We start from the raw sequence: 18,847 nt of genomic DNA on the forward strand, positions 1-18,847 counted from the left end.
AAATGTAAATATATGATTATATTTGTGTGATAAATGTTATCTGCACCATTAGTCTAAGAGGAAAAACAGCATGTATTTTTAATGGCATGTGTGGAAGTGTTGTAAAAGAGGAGGGTGTGAGGAACGTTTACCCCCATATTGTCCCGAGGGACGAGAATAGGTGAACATTCCCCAAGCTTTTATCTCTAAGGAAAATACCAGAGACAGTTGACCAATGTTGACCAATGAGAAAAGTGACCCGCCTATCATGTGTGAAATGTGAAATAAAAGTTTCGTAAGAGGGAGAAACGCTGAGAGAAAGTGGGACGTCATCAGGTTGTATACAACAGCTTGACTTGGCTCACCTTTCTCTCCCTTGCAAGCCACACAAAGTCTGACGTTTCTGTGTCGTTTTATATTCTAAGTTGAATTATGTTCTCTGACTGTTAAGGAATAACATTGATTTACGTGTAATTTCTTGACACATCCCCAGCTAGTTACTCACTATATCATATTTTTGGACAGTTGCAGTGCATTCAGACAAGTGCACAGCCAGCCACTGTTCACCAAAAATTGACTGACAAATTTTTTTTTCCCAGTGAGAAAAAAAGACAGAGCACGATCAAAAGTGCAATTATGAGGAACACGCTGCTTTCAAGGACCTCCTGTACGGTGGGAAACACGAGCGAGGAGAGGGTAATCAAAGACAGCGCTCGGAGGCATGGTTCACTGAGATGGAGAGCCTCCTGCCCGTGTTTCATTCAAGATATCAGCAAAAATATTCACAGCTAATTAGAACTCTACTCACAAGTCGACAAACTGTCCACGAAAGAAGGGAAATCTTGAGGGAAAATAGCAAAAATAATGATAAATAGTGTTTGCTTAGAAGGAATGGGTTTGGGGAAATGTACCTAGAATTGTTCGGACAATTAAAATAGTACAGTCTTTTTTAAGGAGTACTGGTCTTCTTTGTCTTCATTTTTATTGCAAAAAATATACTTACTTAAAAAATAAATGCTAGATTAATTCATTCTATGAGCAGGTGACTGTAGAATTGATTTCCCCTTGTTGGTCTGTGTAGTTTGTCCTTGTTTTAATATTGGTCAGTAACAAAATTATACATTTTAGCACCAGCAGGTTCAATACAAACATAGCAGATAAAATTGTACTTTGAGACAATGGATGATGGTTTTGTCTGTCATACAGTTAATCTATGACACCCGAGGATCATTATAGGACATTTTAAACGCTATATTGATCTCAAACAACTTAATCAAAGAAACATGTCTGCTCACTGCACTGATCACCATCATCATCTTCATAGAGAGCAGTGGATCTTTTCATTTGTGCCAAAATGACTACATGATGTGTTAAATACTGTGTCAAAGATTAAGAAAAAGAAGAGGACAGAAATAAGAACAGAGCAGCTTATTGTCAGAGTCTTGAATAACTGAAACATGCCTAAATCACAACTTTGAGAGGGTAAAAATCTTTTACAATTTATGTCTTCTTTAAAGATTCATCTCAATTTGAATGGTCACAATAATAAAATAATCTCACAAAAATGGGACATATTATACAAAATCAACTTTAATGAGTTTTTACACAATGGTGTTTCGTCATCATTAGTTTACACAAAATGAATTTGATAAATTCCTGAATGTTTGAGTACAGTATTTTCCGGACTATAAGTCGCACCAGCCCTGTATAATAGAGGGGGAAAAAACATATATAAGTCGCACTGGAGTATACGTTTTTGGGGAAATTGATTTGATAAAATCTAAGACCAAGAACAGACATTTCATTTTGAAAGGCAATTTAACATTTTAACAGATTAGAGAACATGGTGAATAGGTGTACGTATGCTAATGCTAACACCTTCAGCTACATGAGGCACAGACAGAACTGTGGTAAGTGTCTGGTATGTTAACGTAACATATTAACAGTTATTCAGATAACTATAGCATAAAGAACATGCTAACAAGTTTACCAAAGCATCAGTTTTACCCCAAATTACTAAATCCATTGAATTCTTCCTCCTCGGTGTCACTTCAAAACAACTCCCCAGACTCTGGAGGTAGAGGAAGTGCCCATTCTTCTTCTGCGTCGCTAAGAGCCTAGAGCGCCCTCTTGTGGTGGTCAGTGTGAAATTAATCGGCATGTGAAATGCGGTTGGCAGTGTGAAAATAATGAACAAAATTATATAACAATGTGTAAATAATATCACATATAAGTCGCTCCGGCCAAACTACTAAGATTTATAGTCTGGAAAATATGGTAAACCTGTATCCTAACGGCTGCTGCTCCTACCAGTTTAGCTACACATTCTCAACCATGTCAGGCTTTTCAAGATGCCTTCAAGACCTTCCCAAAATGTGTACCAACAATAGCCTCTCTCTCCTGCAGCTTATGTAGTGACAATGAGACTTAGCGACTTCTCGAGAGCTCGAGTGCTGGTAACAAGTCGCCAGATGAGAAGAGCAGCGACTTCCATTTGACCGGAAATAACTTTGCCTGTAGGAGGAGCCGTTAGGTCGCCTCGAGTGTTAATTATCCTGCAAACTGAGGCTCGAGCGCTCCGAAAATTCCCAGCCACATCCTTGTACTTAATCACAATTATTAATTTATTTCTTCTGCAATTTTAATTGCAGTTTACAATGAAAAAAGTTTAAAATTATGATCTACTTATGTTAGAGTCCGTATGAGTCTTATTCTGTACAAAAAGCTCCTAACCGTGTAGTTTAGACCTTTGCAAACATGTTCTAAATGCATTTGGAGTTCACGCTTCAGCCTGCCCTCAAACATCACTGCCCATACATACATTTAATCACTTACTTGAGAAGAAAATTACAATTCATTTTTTTTTATTCCCCGTTCCTTAATCTTTCAAACCGGACTGTATTATGTTCCGTGCCTATAGGGTGTATGGATACCACATTGAAACGCGAGCAGATTAAAAGTTTGTAGCGTGTCAAACGTATGTGCCACTGCTGGTCTTTGATGTGCTGACCTGAGTGAAGTGGAGAAGGGCCCCTGAGCAGTGCCGGGAAAGAAGAGCGAGAAGAAGCAGAAGGGTTTCATGTTTTCTCAGATGGAAATAAGACTGAGGCTCACAGCTGGCACCAGGGTTTAAGCTCCATCACAGCCACGAGATAAATACTATACGTATACAACATTCATAGGTGAGGAGTCTTGCCTAAGGACACAACTGCAGTGTTTGGTTGAAGCGGGGAATGATTGAACTTTGGGTCGTTATCGTTGACAACACTATGGATGATACGGTGTCAAATTTGCGTGATAGATTTGATTATTGTGAGCAAAAACATCACGATTTAACAGTTATTCACAAAAACTGAAACAATGACCCCAAAAAAAATGTGAAATCTTTCATTTTCTTTCATTTCCATTGTCTAGCACATTCATATTCCTCGGTTTTGTGACCATCTTTACAAAATCAAGCTTTCTAAATGACAAAATAATGTTAATCTGACAAAAACAAACCCTAACCCTAACCCTAAATGACAAAATAATGTTAATCTGACAAAAACAAACCCTAACCCTAACCCTAAATGACAAAATAATGTTAATCTGACAAAAACAAATTAAATTAGGTCAACCTTTTGGACTATATTGATTTAAAAATAGTTAATTTGGCTCCTTAAATTGTCACGATCCTCATTTTTAACTTCAAAATCATATGGTGACCTGAATAATCACGATAATCGATAAACCTAATCATCTTGACATTCCAAATCATGTCTTCAGGCTTTGTGCAGTGGTCACTCTCTCCCATCACCAATACAAGATCTGAGTGGGACATAATCACACACCGAAATGAAAACGATTTTAGCATTTTCAGTTTTTCTATAATTAAAAAATGTATAATAATCCGTTACAGCCATCCACCACAGTCAAAGAACCATTAGCCATTATTAATTACTTACTCAATCAACCGTGTATAATTATTGATCGAAATATTGGATTTTTTTATACAAGAAGAAACACAACTATAACTGGACGACACAGTTTATTGAGAAAGACCTTTCTCGTTTTCCACATCAGCTGTTAAACCTTTCCCTGCTCAGAGCTGGGTCTCCAGAGCACTTATGCTGAGAGGAGGTGAAAATTGCGCCACTAAAATAGCACCAGGCTTAGAAAGGCGTTCCAATGGGGCCCCAGCAGGCGGCCCGGCCCTCACTGGCCCCGGACAAAAGCCTTCACGCTGCTCCCTTCAGAGAAACAGTGTCCTGAGGGAGGGTTTGTCCGGAGGCAGAGCTGGCAAGGCTCGTGTGGTCTGTAAATATCCAGCCAAAGTGTTCAGAAGGCTGCCTGTTCATTCGCTCAGTACAGGAGGGAATAAAAACAGATTCTCAGGTAGAACCAAAATAGTCGGAGGAGAAAAGAGCAAGATATAGGTTAGTGAGGAAAAGGGTTATACAACAGTCTTTATTTGACTCGTTCTTGACGCTACAACCCGGCCTATCATCGATGCGTGAATTCTGTGTTGCTAAAATGGTTAAAGGAGACATTTTCTGTTTTTCAGGTACTTATTATTGAACTATACCATATGTTGATCATTATTTTATATTTTGTTCCGTATAAAAGGCCATAACAATCTAAAACAGCAGGTTTTTATATTTGAAAAGTGACTACATGACATTTCAGAACTCAACATGTGTCACTCTGAGTTTACTTTTTTCAAATAAACACAGCTAAGTGCAAGATTTCTCAAACAGGGAGGAATCAAAATACAACTTTGAGTAAACTAATGATGGAGGAAACGCTGTACCAAGGTAAAATGCACAGCAAAGTGGATTTGGCATGTTCACTTTAAGTCATTAATCAACAAACATCCTGACAACACATATTATTGAACATGTAAAGATTATGGCCTTTGTGTGACTCACACAAAGGCAAAAGGGACATCAGCATTTGAAGGTGTTTTCAACCCCAACACATCCCACACATCCAAATTGGGACCAAACTGGGTCTAAAAACCATGAACTTAACAAAGAGCAGGGACTAAAGCAGGACTAACAGGATCAAATCAAGAGTGCGCTCACACTTGCACAAACACCATGTGAAAATTTGAACTAAACATGGACAAAGCCAGGGATGAAACAGGACGCGAAGGAGCACACTCAAAAAGCACTAAAATAGAGACAGCCTAAATCTGCAGGATTACTCGAACGTGAATGAAACAAAACACAAGATTTAAAACAAGTCAACATTTAATTTGGCTCATTTACAGCGAGTTATTTTGGTGCATTGATTGTAAGAACAAGGCTCGGGCTGCGCTGAACAACTGGTGTCACAACTCATTTCACGCTGTGCTGGTAAATAATAATAAGCATAGAGCAGATATTAAGAGCTGGCATTGTATCCTAGCGTCTAAAAACAGTTCAAAGAAACAGCCGCGGCAAACATGGCTCCATATGCACCACCTTTAATAAACCTACTCACATGTTCAGCCATATTAACTGATGGATAAACAATGACATTTGGGATGTGTGTGAAGGTTCTCAAACAGAGGTGCGCGGGTCTGTAAGCACTTTGGGAAGTACTGACAAATATATTTCATCTACAGCACATGTCATGTATCTGCGGTTAAGACAAATCCACCACTTTTTTTCTTTTTTTTAGAAGATCACAGCCCCAGCGTCGTGTCTATTCTGCATAAATTACTTACTTTTATACAATGTTTATGCCAGAATTTGTCATTTTACTGTATTCCAAGGACATCTGAAGTCTCCTCTCTGCTGTGCGTTCAGAATTTCAAAAGTAAAAACGCTTCTGTTTACATTGCAAACAGCATATTTGTTTCGTTTCGGTCTATTTTTTTTTGGGCTAAGAGGCAAATGTAGCTTGGTGAGGTTTAGCGGCTGCTGTTGTTGTTGTTGTTGTTGTTGCTCTGCTAAAACACATGGCCTGGTGCAGATTGTCTTATCAGGAGCTGTCCTCTCCTCCCCCTCTCGGCCTTAGATCTAAATTGAATCTCGACACCTGTTTAAAGACCTCTTTGCTCTTATCGCCTCCTCTCTCCCTTCTACTTTTTCTTAGAAGCACTCCATCATAAGCCCACTCGGAAATTCCGCCTTTGTTCTCAGAGTATATCGCCACTTCATTAACTTAGAACGCGTTTTTGACTTTTCAATTTCAGCAGACTCAAGTTTACTCAGAAAAATTACAGACTTGGATGACTATAAAATAACTCTGCCCAGTATTTAAAGGTTATAAAGCAAAAAGCAATACAATCCCAACTAAAGTGCTTTGGGTTTACTACAAACTGGTTTTAGTTGTGGGACATGGCAACCCAAAAAGAGGAACTCCTTCTGCTTTCTTACTGGATAATCGGCCTGAGAACCAAAACACAATATGTGAACATTAAAATTCTCCCTGTTTCTAAATGACTTGGTCTTTAAAGGTAGAGGATTTTCGCTGGTGACGTAATTACATCGTAACATGGACTTTAACACATTGTCTGTGATTATCCCCCCCCCCCGTGACTCGTTGTCTGTTGCATAATATTTGAATATTATTTTAGCACGGCTCTGGAGAAAACCCCATAAGGATATGAACTAAGGCAGAAGGGGATTTACGGACATTCGAGTCAACGGGAAGTAGCGGCGGCAGGCTGTGCACTGAGCCCATTTAGCAGATTATACCACATTTCAGTTCCGTCCGCGCTTTCATTTTGAGCATTCATCACGTCTATTGAAAACTGCAGGACTGTGGTGTTTTTCTGTGCAGGTTTACCGCGTCTCTCTGTGTGCAGAGTGTGTGCAGAGTGTGTGCCGGCCCCGGCCAAAAGCAGAGCGGACAAACTCCAGCCACCCGTGGTCCTTCATGGCCTCGTGCAGAAGAACAATGAACACATGGTAAAAGGTCCATTAAAAACAGATGAGATAGTAAGAGCGAGGTCTCATGGTGTGTGAGGTATGAATGTGTAGAGCGGGAGCAGAGAGCCTCCCGCAGAGAAGATATAGCCCACTGAAGAGGGGAGGAAAGAGAGAGTGGCCAAAGAGAGGAGAATAACGAGCAAAACGAGCAAAAATAGGGAAGTGGAGTGAGGAGAGAGGAAACATAGAGGGAGAGAGAAAAGAAAGCAGGAGATGGAGAAAAGGGGAGCACAGGGGGAGGACAGGTAGAGGGGGGGAGCCCTCAGACTCACTGCTTGTCTGTGCTGCATGAGACAGCAGTGCACCAGCTGGTCATAAAAATGGTCTTAACCCTACGTTTGACTTAAATCTAAACATTACGACCACTTTATCGTTACGACTATTGCTCCAGTTGGACCTAAGCCCTGTGTGCGACGCCCAGGTGTAACATTTAGACCGGTGGAGCTGGCAGTGGCTCAATAGACAGAGCAGCGTGTGCAAAGTCAGCCTGCTGCTAGTGGCTCTGTCTCAGCAGTGACTTTCCCTTGCGCTCGGCATGTGCTCTCAGCGCTGTAGACTCCTTCTACCTCGCTTTGTTGTATCACAGACAAGTTAATGTACACAAACATACCGTCTTGTCCAAGAAACAAACAAAACTAGGGCTTACGATCCTCTGCTATTTGTGGAGGCACATGGCACTTTTAAAATGAAGGTCTGTATTCCAGCTACAGAAACAGCTTTAGTGTGGCAACGTCTAAGAACATCAACATCAGCTCTTAGACAAAAGGCATCTACAAATCAACTTTACTGTAAACTTGATCTGTAAACCACCTTCACTCATAATAACTTCACTTTGTTTAGCCTTAATAAAGCATGAACAAAAAAAATACTCAAATTATACAGGCTTAGCAACCTCTTACACTAGCCCCTCAATTAAATAGTTAATAAGTATGAATTATTCTTAATAAACTCTTTATTCAGTATGAATTATTGTTGTTCATGCTTTATTAAGGCTAATTAAGGTAATTATACAGTGGTACCTAAATTGGAGAGTGGCAAGTTCAGCCATAAACAAAATTCTTATCATCAGACGTCACATTCCTTTTCTTGCTTTCAAATGCTAATCTTGCTTGTTATTTTGATATCTTTATCCTGTGACACCGTTTCCCCCTGGCCCCCTGCGACGAGCTCACCCACCAAGAGAAGATTTTCACACACTTTATTCTGATTCTGTTGCTTTAGATCCTTTTTCATTTCTGGATTTAGATTGAACAAGAATGTTTTTTAAAAGGAGGTACTTACAATTAGTGAAGGAAAATATGATATCGCGGATCGAATACTGGAAGTGGCGGTGAATAGGAGGTGATGGAGGTTCTGCTGGTAGTGAAAATGGAAGAGAGAATGGAGGATTTATATTCATGGTTTGAACAGAAAAAAAATCCTTTACATCAAATAGAGGCGTTGGTAGAGGGCTGGTAAGGCAGGCTTGAGACCCCCAATTCAAAATGTTCCCTGCAGATTCAACACAACACTCTTTTGTGTTTTCCTACTGTAGCTTTCAATGTGTATTAATCATGACACACCTTGTTTAGTCACAATGAGAGCCATTTAAACCTCTGCTTAAGCATACAGTCCTCACAGTTGCAGCACCAGTTCACTTTTACACAACAATTAAGATGGCAATCCATAAACCTTATTAGAAGAGAGATATTTCACCAATAAGATGCAGCCCTTATGAATGGAAAGTGGATTTCATTATTATTATTATAATTAATAATATGTACTATTATTTTGACATCAGCCCTTTTTTTGATTGTGAACCATGTGGACCACACCAAAGAGCAAACGTAAGAAACATGCATGGAAATGTCTTTTTTTGTTTTGTTTCAGCACCATGGACAGTTATGTGTGAGTAATCCTACATATTTAGTTTGTCTGCCACAAGACATCTGGAGCTTATTCCGAAGTGCTCATCTGTGTTTACACCTTCAGAATATCTCTAACTGTACTATAGCTACCCAGCTTTGACATTAACAGTTACTATGTTTTGCTTGATTTAAAGTGTAAACGTAAAATGGATTTACCATGGTAAAATAAGTCAGCATCCCCAAAGAAGAAAAATATTCAGTTGTAGTCACCTGGACACTGTTTCGACTGTCATCCAAAAGTCGATCTCAGTCTGGCTGAAGCTCCCCGAGTCATGATTAGTAATAGGACCCAAAAAGCAGACAAAACTAAGTCAAAGTGTTCAAGTGGATTTATTTAAGATGGTCTGTTAAGTAGCTGGCAGGCAAGTTGTAAGCCGGCAGGCAGGTTGTGAGCAGGCAGAAAAAAAGTTAAATGCAAATTGAAATTTAAAAAATGTCAAAATATCTAGAGCCTAACACATACTAACATGCACAAGGAGCGACAAACAAACTGGCAAAGCATAACTATGGAGCTGAGCCTCTTGTACTGCGTCTGATTGCAGATTGCCGCCAGGTGTGATGAGCTGTTGAGGCCCCACCCAGGTGGGAGGGAACAAACAGAGGGGGAAGGGGAGGGGGAGACAAGGCAAGGCAAGTTTATTTGTAGAGCACATTTCATACACAAGGCAATTCAAAGTGCTTCACACAACAGGAAAAAATGAATTCACAGGGGGAAACAAGACTGCAGACTTTGACACCCGCATCACTGATGAGTACCGGATTTGCATCTGAATGGCCAGGGCTGAACCCACCCCACGGCTTCACAATGCTGTTGTATACGACCGGTAAACTAAACCATTTCTGTTTAAAGAGGGATTCTCTTCTTTTTTTTTTTTTTAACAACAATACCCTCCTTAATTCCTCTGTCAAACCCTCAAATGACGCAGGTTTTCAGCCACCGCATTTATCAACAGTAGCTCTTGGTACGTCAAGATCAGAGCTGTAAAAAGTTCACATTTATACAGCGCTTTTCTACCTTCAAAGCGCTTTACATCAATAAATCACTCACCCATTCACACAAATGTGCACCAAGACCGGGGGCGAGGCGGGTCAAATGTCTAGACCAAGGACACAACAGAAGTCTGAGGAATAAAGTCTGGCGGTAATGCAACACTCGGATGCCAACCGCCATAAAACAACAACAACAACAACAACAACAACAACAACAACAACAACAACAGCAGTATTCACATGAGGCCGCTGACATCACACACACATTAAACTGGGCAGCAGTAGCTCAGTGGTAGAGTACTCGTCTTCTGATCCAAAGGTCAGCGGTTCGACTCCCCTGTGAATGGGTGACTGGTTCCTTTATGTAAAGCGCTTTGAGTACCTTGACGGTAGAAAAGCGCTATAAAAATGTGACCGTTTAACTGCATTAAAATGAGATTTCCCAGCGAAAATGCTACAACAAGAGACGTGCAGGAGTGGGCGGGATGTGGAAACTAATGATTATAAGAAGCATTATTTAATTCACAAAGAATTTCAGAATTTCATTATCATTATTTAGCCAAATTCTAGATTTAAAATGTATTTTATGGACACAGAAATAATCACGTCATGGACATTAGTTACCACATAGCTTGTTCCCATCCTTTCTTTAAATTACACAATTTACTTCTGGAAGCGCATGTGGGCCTGACAGATTAATGTAGTTTCCAGCTCCACGGACAGAGACTTGTTCGCCTGACTGTTCTGTTTCTGAGAATAGAGGATGTTTTCAGCACCATGGACAGAGGCACATGTACTGGATTAGCCTCTAATTATATACCAAAAGTAGCCAGGTGTAAATGCTTTCAGAACCACGGCTGAGAGAGTTCCAGTACCACGGACAGGGGCACATGCACAGAGCAGTTTTCCCATTACAGCTGGGATCAGACTGATGTTTCAGAACTACGGACAGTGACACGTGTAGTGGACCGGAGCCAGTGATGAAATCCAGCACTTTGGACAGTTTGAGCTTCTGCTAATCTCACTGTGTTAGAGCTGTTGGACTTGACAGCAGAATAGCTATTTTAGTGCTGCTTTAGTTAGGTTGTTAGTTCAGGTCAAATAAAAAATAACAATAACGATTAAAGGTCTCAAGGCAAATGGAACAAAATGCGATTTCAATGGGTAAACTGAGAAGCCTCAGAATATCACAGAATATATTTTTTGTCGGTGCAAACCTTAGATATAGTTGCAAGGCTAGAAAATAGTAACCTTAACCCTTTTTTGTTGTAAATACTTGAAATTATTAGCAGTTAGATCTGATGTCTTAGTTTACTTCCTATTTTACAAATATTACCAAATAAAGGTGTCTGTAAAAACTGTTTTTTTTTACTAAGGAACATTTTTTGAGATAATGGCCTAAAATAAGACTGCGTTCCACGATTTGCAATACGTGTAAATTACGAATGTTTTTAAAGCCAAAAAGTGTTCTTAGAGTTTTTAAAAGTTCATATTTGAGTAATTCCTGGGACAATTAACGTAAAATAAAAAGAGTCAGAAAGAATATAGCTGTTAGAATATTCCGTAGCTGCAGTATGTCTTCCTCTGTCTGTGAAGACAGCTTATCCCTTTGCTAGAGCACCACATTTGTGCATAGAGGGAACGTGCATAGAGGGAAAAGTGAGTATCAAAGCCAACGCCCAAGAACCACCAGAATTAAACAATGTAATACAATTTTGAGACTCATCCTTCTCCTACTTCATTTGGCCTCAAGTCTAGAATATTTGACACCCTGAAGACATAACATTTTAAAGGGTATACATGCAACCTGGTAAAGTAACGTTTTAAAACAATGGGTAAAGGCAAGTATTGATCCTGATTATAGGGTTATCTTGTAAACTTGTGGAGTGCAAGTGGCTGTTAAAGCAGACCTGGTGCAGACAGAGCATGAGCTGTCCATCACAGAGGAGTGTGAGGAGGCAGCAGGACATGACTCACTCAGCCTGCTCTCACAAGGACATTTCCATCACACACTAAATACATACTCTTCCTTTAAAGACATGATTTTGATATATATATATATATATATATATATATATATATATATATATATATATATATATATATATATCTGATGTGACACGGCACAGACTCTTTTTCACACCATGGCTTTACCACACACCCAGTAGAAATATATTGTAGGCTGTATTATATTTTGTAATACTGTATTTGCACATAGATCTGTAAAATGGAATGCAGCTACTTTCAACTAATACATGAGATTTGGGTGGTGGAAGAAGTATTAAATTTTGTTACGCCGAGACCATTACACTTCTCACATCTGAACTTGCACACTTCAAAAGCGCATTCTCTCTCTCTCTCTCTCTCGCTTTCCTTTTTTCTTTTTTACAGTGCAGCGTAAAACACATACTACAACTACAGTAGTCGCGGTAAATACACCTTTCCAGTCGCTGCCAACTGCCATTAAAGGTAACACAACAACAACAACAACAACTGCTGAGTGTGGAGCGTTGAGGACTTCAGGCAAGTACATTTCCCACAATTAAATGTTTTCAAACAGCGCAGCGTTTCTGCCTTAGCAACGTAGCTGCGAGAGCTAACAGGAAACAATAGAAAGGCGCCCACTTTGAGAAAATGCCCTCTTCAGTCAAGTGTCCAGTGCGAGTTCTGAAACAGTTTAGCACAATAAAAGTGTTATATGGTATCATTGTTTGGTAACAGTTGTGGAATTACTCTACCTTTGTCATAGTTTTGCTCATGTCCAACAAGCAAGTATAATAAAAACTTTACAAAACTGGTCAAACTGGCACAATATTTTGTTAAACCTGAAATATATCATGTTCACTACGTTTCAGTGAAGGTGTCTAATTCATCACATAGACTTTAAGTAAAAGTACAGATAAAGGAGTAATTAAAGGAATAATATAGGAATAATAGGACTTTTCGCCATTTTGAGAACTTTTTTTTTAAATGCGCATGCGCACACTTACCCCCCACCCTCCTGTTGTTTCCACGAGGCCGCCTTCCATCAAACCTTGTGCGGAAGAATGCAACAGCCGCGCTGCTACACGTGCGTTTGTTAATTTGCATCGCTTCTCTCGTCTCCACAGATTTCCGTCTCTTCTGAGCCCGAACACAGTCTTTCTCTGTCGTCCCACCGCCATTTTTGTCATCTTTGCGGTCCGAAGCGTGGAGCTACACTGAAGGAATTTGCTGCTAGCTTCGCTAAACACACACCGGCATATCAACCATGCACGCGCAGCCAGGGAAACGTGCTGCTATCCTGGGAACAAGGCTGCAGGTGTACAGTAGGACGCAGGGAATTATTGACATGTAGAACTACTCGGCTGTCCACGCCAGGAGGAAATGAGACTCAGATTGCGCGCCAAAAATCCTCTATTATTCCTTTAAATTATTCAAATAAAAGTAGCACATGAAAATCTTCTTAAGTAAAAGTACCAGTTAATACATTTTTAGTAACAGTATTTCACACAACTATTACATTCAAATACTCACAACATTTAAAGAATTAATTGCAGTGAAGAATTGTGGTCAACAATAGCATTTCCATTTCCTAACTTATTTTTATGTGCTTTTCTTTATTTGTTGGACTTGTACTCAAACTTTTGGCAGAATGAATGTGCTAAAAATAACACCTCAAACTATATGAAAAGTACTTTTCAGTCCAATAAAACAAAAAGAGATAAGATAGAAAGTACAGATACAGATCCTTGCTCTGAAATGTAGTGAAGTAAAAGTTACTTACGTTAAGAACACATTGATTTAAAAAAAAAAAAAAAAAAAAAAAAGGACAGTACTTTTTTCAACTACATGTTTTTATTACAACACAATACAAATGTGCACTAGATTATGCTCAGTGTTTCTTCTAGTGAGTTACACCCCAGGGGAAAGTGTCAGTCCAAAACAAAGTGCTACAATGAGAACAAAAAATACATCATAATTTAAATAATTTAAAAATAAGAATATTTTGAGGCAAAAACTAGATTGCAATATTATATATATATATATATATATATATATATATATATATATATATTGTGACTGACCATGTGACTGACCATGGCCAATCCAGTTACATATATATATATATATATATATATATATATATATATATATATATATATATATATAGAGGGCTGGGCAACAATTTAAATTTTCAATCGCAATTAATCGCATTCTTTCCCTGATTAATCACGATTAATCGCATTTTTACGTGCAAAATTCTAAATTAATTCAAAAGAAGTGTAAAGTGCATCAGCATTTTTATTTAGTAGCAGTTAAATAAAATATTAAGTATTCACTTGCCACAAAATCCTGAGCCACAATCATTAAAAATGAACAGGCCACTTCAGAGGTAACGTCAGAAACATTGTAATCTCATTAAACATTATCTGTCATCTGTAGGAGCCTTATCCTTGATGTACTTATGGATCTTGGAGGTTTCGTCCTGGATAGTGGTTCTTACGCTCACTAGTCCCCGGCCTCCTTCTTTACGGCTAGTGTACAGTCTCAGGGTGCTGGATTTGGGATGGAACTCTCAATGCATGGTTGTGTCTTAACATCTGTGGTCTGTATCTCCTCCTTTGGCCAACTGATTATTCCTGCAGGGTCTGATCACTGGCAGGGCGTAGCTGTTTATTGCCCGGGATTTGTTCTTACCATTGAGCTGGCTTCTGAGGACTTGCCTCACTCGTTGTAAGTATTTGGCCGTAGCCGCTTTCCTGGTTACCTCTTCGAGGTTGCCATTTGCCTGTGGTATTCCCAGGTACTTGTAACTGTCCTCAATGTCTGCTATCGTTCCTTCTGGGAGTGGGACCCCCTCTGTGTGGACTACCTTCCCTCTCATAGCTCTTAGTCACCATCCGCCCACACTTCTCTAGTCCGAATGACATTCCGATTTTCAGAATATTATATGCAGTATTTAATCATTAGATTATTATTTTTTTATAAGTTTGCAATACAAAAACAAATATCCAATAAATAAAATCCCTCATAACAAAATTGCTGTTTGTTAATAAGAACTGATTCTGCTGAATTGTATTTTTGAGCTACAGTGTCCAATAAAGCAGAGGATAATGGATGGATGTGATTAAGTCATTTATCACAGTTCCAATTGTAAGTGAGGGAAATGACTTGGACACATCCATCCATCCATTATCCTCTTGTTTTCAAGGTGTTTTTGAGCAAAAAACATCTGTAATTTCATAAATCATATGTTTAATTCCATACTGGAACATTCCTGGTAAAATAATAAGATCTCCATGGAGACAAGCATGTGGTGGACCCCAACCCCCAGGACGTTCAAGTGTGTTACATGGATTATTTACCATTATTTCCTTGCCTCTGCAACAATTAAACCAAATATACAAAGATATGTCAGTCACATTGCTAATTGTATTTTTATCAGATTTATTTTTTTGATAGAAGTAGAACGTTTAATATTTTTGCAGGTATTAGTACATGATTTCTACACGCTCTGACACTAGTGGGCGCTGTTGTTTCATTTGTCAAGTCGTTAATGTACCTTTAGAATAATAAGTTGATCAATCAGTTTATCATTCAGCTAAGTCAATATTACGTATATTACTACATCTTTTTCCTGGGTACTAAGTTAAAATATAACATACATAGATCGACATTTCACATTTTGTTCATTGTAAATCTCAATATTGATCTAAAACGACTTGAAAAAGAAACAGTTTCAAAGTCAAAGTTTCTTCCTCTGGTCTCTCCCCTCCTCTTCCTCTGGGCTCTCCCCTCCTCTTCCTCTGGCCTCTCCCCTCCTCTTCCTCTGGCCTCTCCCCTCCTCTTCCTCTGGCCTCTCCCCTCCTCTTCCTCTGGTCTCTCCCCTCCTCTTCCTCTCCCCTCCTCTTACTCTGGTCTCTCCCCTCCACTTCCCTCTGGTCTCTCCCCTCCTCTTCCTCTGGTCTCTCCCCTCCTCTTCCTCTCCCCTCCTCTTACTCTGGTTTCTCCCCTCCTCTTCCTCTGGTCTCTCCCCTCCTCTTCCTCTGGTCTCTCCCCTCCACTTCCTCTGGCCTCTCCCCTCCTTGCCCTCTGGTCTCTCCCCTCCTCTTCCTCTGGGCTCTCCCCTCCACTTCCTCTGGTCTCTCCCCTCCTCTTCCTCTGGTCTCTCCCCTCCACTTCCTCTGGGCTCTCCCCTCCACTTCCTCTGGTCTCTCCCCTCCTCTTCCTCTGGGCTCTCCCCTCCACTTCCTCTGGGCTCTCCCCTCCTCTTCCTCTGGTCTCTCCCCTCCACTTCTACTGGTCTCTCCGCTCCTTGCCCTCTGGTCTCTCCCCTCCTTTTCCTCTGGTCTCTCCCCTCCACTTCCTCTGGTCTTTCCGCTCCTTGCCCTCTGGTCTCTCCCCTCCTTTTCCTCTGGGCTCTCCCCTCCACTTCCTCTGGGCTCTCCCCTCCTCTTCCTCTGGTCTCTCCCCTCCACTTCCTCTGGTCTCTCCGCTCCTTGCCCTCTGGTCTCTCCCCTCCTTTTCCTCTGGGCTCTCCCCTCCACTTCCTCTGGGCTCTCCCCTCCTCTTCCTCTGGTCTCTCCCCTCCACTTCCTCTGGTCTCTCCGCTCCTTGCCCTCTGGTCTCTCCCCTCCACTTCCTCTGGGCTCTCCCCTCCACTTCCTCTGGTCTCTTCCCTCCTCTTCCTCTGGTCCCTCCCCTACACTTCCTCTGGTCTCTCCGCTCCTTGCCCTCTGATCTCGCCCTTCTTCTTCCACTGCTCTCTCCCATGCTCTCTTCCCTCCTCACCCTCTGGCCTCTCCTCACCTATCTCTTCGTCCCCCCCTCCTCTTCCTCCCCCCCCCCCTCCCCCCCTCCTCTCCTCACCCTCATCAGTCTTCGCACAGGACTTGGCTGCTGCTGCTGCTGCAGTGACCTGAGCTGTGTCCAGATGACAGGGAGATAAATGTAGCTCCACATTAAGAGCAGCAGCACTCGTTGCCCGGGCTCCACGGCGGCAAACAGACAAGTCATGGGAAAAAATGTGATAGTCGACTATTTAATCATAGTCAATTTTGACAATCGTTACCTGGACAATACAGACACCTAAACACACTGCATAAGACATTTTATAATGAAGAAAACTCTAATAATTCTCTCTCTCAAATCTTTCACTTTGTCTCCATATTTCAACCATTATTTGGTTAAAAAAAATAATATTTAACCGTTGGCCACAGATGAAAAGAAAAGTCAAAGTTTTCTAAAGCAATAGGAGAATTAGGAGGCTGATCTTTTTTTTAGGCAGTTTATTTTTTCCATTTTTTTTTTATAAGTGACAGCAACTAAGCTGTAATGACATTATTATTTTATGTTATAGATTTAGATTAATCAGGAAAAGACCAACCCCAAAACATATTTACATATACTTTCCAATCAGCCTATTCTTGGAAAAAGGTATTAGAAAAGATATCGAGACATATAATGTAGTTTGATAGTCGTATAATGAAATATCAATAATGATATTGGGAAACACAACTGAACCAGGATTAAACCAGGACTAAACCATCAGAGGAGGACCAAACAACAATAAACTTGGCCTTAACTAAAAGTTAACCAATCCAGGACTATACAAGGACTAAACTAAACCAGGACTAAACTGAAACAAACAAAATCGGAACAAAATCGGATCCAGGACCAAAAGGAGTATCAGCCATACACACTGAGGACTAAAGCAGCGTGAATCAGGCCACAAGCAATAGCTGCAAGCACTGAAGCTGAATGCAGCGTGAGCACTGAACCAGGAGCATAGGAAAGGTGCAGCTCTGGATGTGTCCACTATAGACTCTTTTTTTTTTTTTTTTTAGATCATCCTTTAAATCTATTGTTCCATATGAAGCTGTATTTTTTAGGAGATTGACAAGATGATAGTTTTGCATAAAATAAAATGTCATAAAACGATCATTTACCACATCCATAACCTACTTAAAGGTGCATTTTGTAACTTTTTGGATATGTAAAAAGGCACTGTAAGAATGCATGTTTTTCAAAGTATCTTTTTAACTAGAACTGATTCAGCTGAATAACCTTGATTAAAACAACTGTAGTCGTATTTATTTTCATTTTCATTATTTGGACTATAGAGACTGTAAAACACAGGACACATAACACAAGATATTAACATTATTAAATCAAAATGTCACTTTAAGGGAGGGAGGTGAAGTTATGCTCTGAGACAGCTTCCCCTATATAATAATAATAAAAACAACAGCAGTATTAATCTGAACTACTACTCCCTGACACGCACTTCATTCATTCATCTTTTTAGAGGGCTCAGTCAAAACAAAATACAAACGTCGATCACTAAAATAATGGAACAGAAACATGGCAGCCTCGTCCAAACCCGTCATTATCACCACAAAAACCACAATTAAACGCCTCCGGCTACGCGTACGTGTAGAACTGCGCGTTACAACTCCCGACAGCCTGCGCACGCATCACACGTTCAAAGTTACAACCTTCGTGTCATGGCAAAAAACCGCGCGTAAAACATTCATCAATCGGAGCGGCGGATACTCACGCTTGGCGCACGCACGGACGGGGCTTCAGCGGAAGAATCCCATCGGTGACGTCTGAGAAAGCGTCGCGGGAGGAGCGCAAAGTAGAAGTGTCGGTGCCGTGATCCGGTTTTAGTCCACGGAGGGTTCAAGACGGGTTCAAATCCTCGTGTAGTCCAGCGAGCAGCGCCGTGTGAGACGCGACTGGGAACGCGGGCTGGAGCACACTGCACACTGTCCCGGAGAGAGAGGGAGAGAGAGGGAGAGAAGAGGAGAGAGAGGAGAGAGAGGAGAGGAGAGGAGAGGAGGGGAGAGGAGAGGAGGGAGGGAGAGGAGAGGAGAGGAGGGGAGAGGAGAGGAGGGAGGGAGAGGAGAGGAGAGAGAGGGAGAGAGGGAGAGGAGAGGAGAGGAGAGAGAGGAGAGAGAGGAGAGGAGGGGAGAGGAGAGGAGGGAGGGAGAGGAGAGGAGAGAGAGGGAGAGAGGGAGAGGAGAGGAGAGAGAGGAGAGAGAGGAGAGAGAGGAGAGAGAGGAGAGAGAGGAGAGGAGAGGAGAG

General features: G+C 40.8%; 1 protein-coding gene across 1 annotated transcript in view; it reads right to left on the reverse strand.

Annotated features, from left to right (window-relative positions):
* The window catches only part of LOC140362325 (gamma-aminobutyric acid type B receptor subunit 1-like), a 117,518-nt gene extending 99,014 nt beyond the window's left edge, over nucleotides 1–18,504 (reverse strand). Inside the window, exon 1 of the mRNA XM_072448437.1 lies at nucleotides 18,329–18,504. The gene's annotated coding sequence lies outside the window, so the exon portion shown is untranslated. The remainder of the gene's footprint in view (nucleotides 1–18,328) is intronic.
* Between the last annotated feature and the right edge of the window lie 343 nt (nucleotides 18,505–18,847).

Source organism: Eucyclogobius newberryi, unplaced genomic scaffold (assembly GCF_026437365.1).
Source record: "Eucyclogobius newberryi isolate DKJ021-1_F unplaced genomic scaffold, fEucNew1.0.hap1 SCAF_16, whole genome shotgun sequence".
NCBI lineage: Eukaryota > Metazoa > Chordata > Actinopteri > Gobiiformes > Gobiidae > Eucyclogobius > Eucyclogobius newberryi.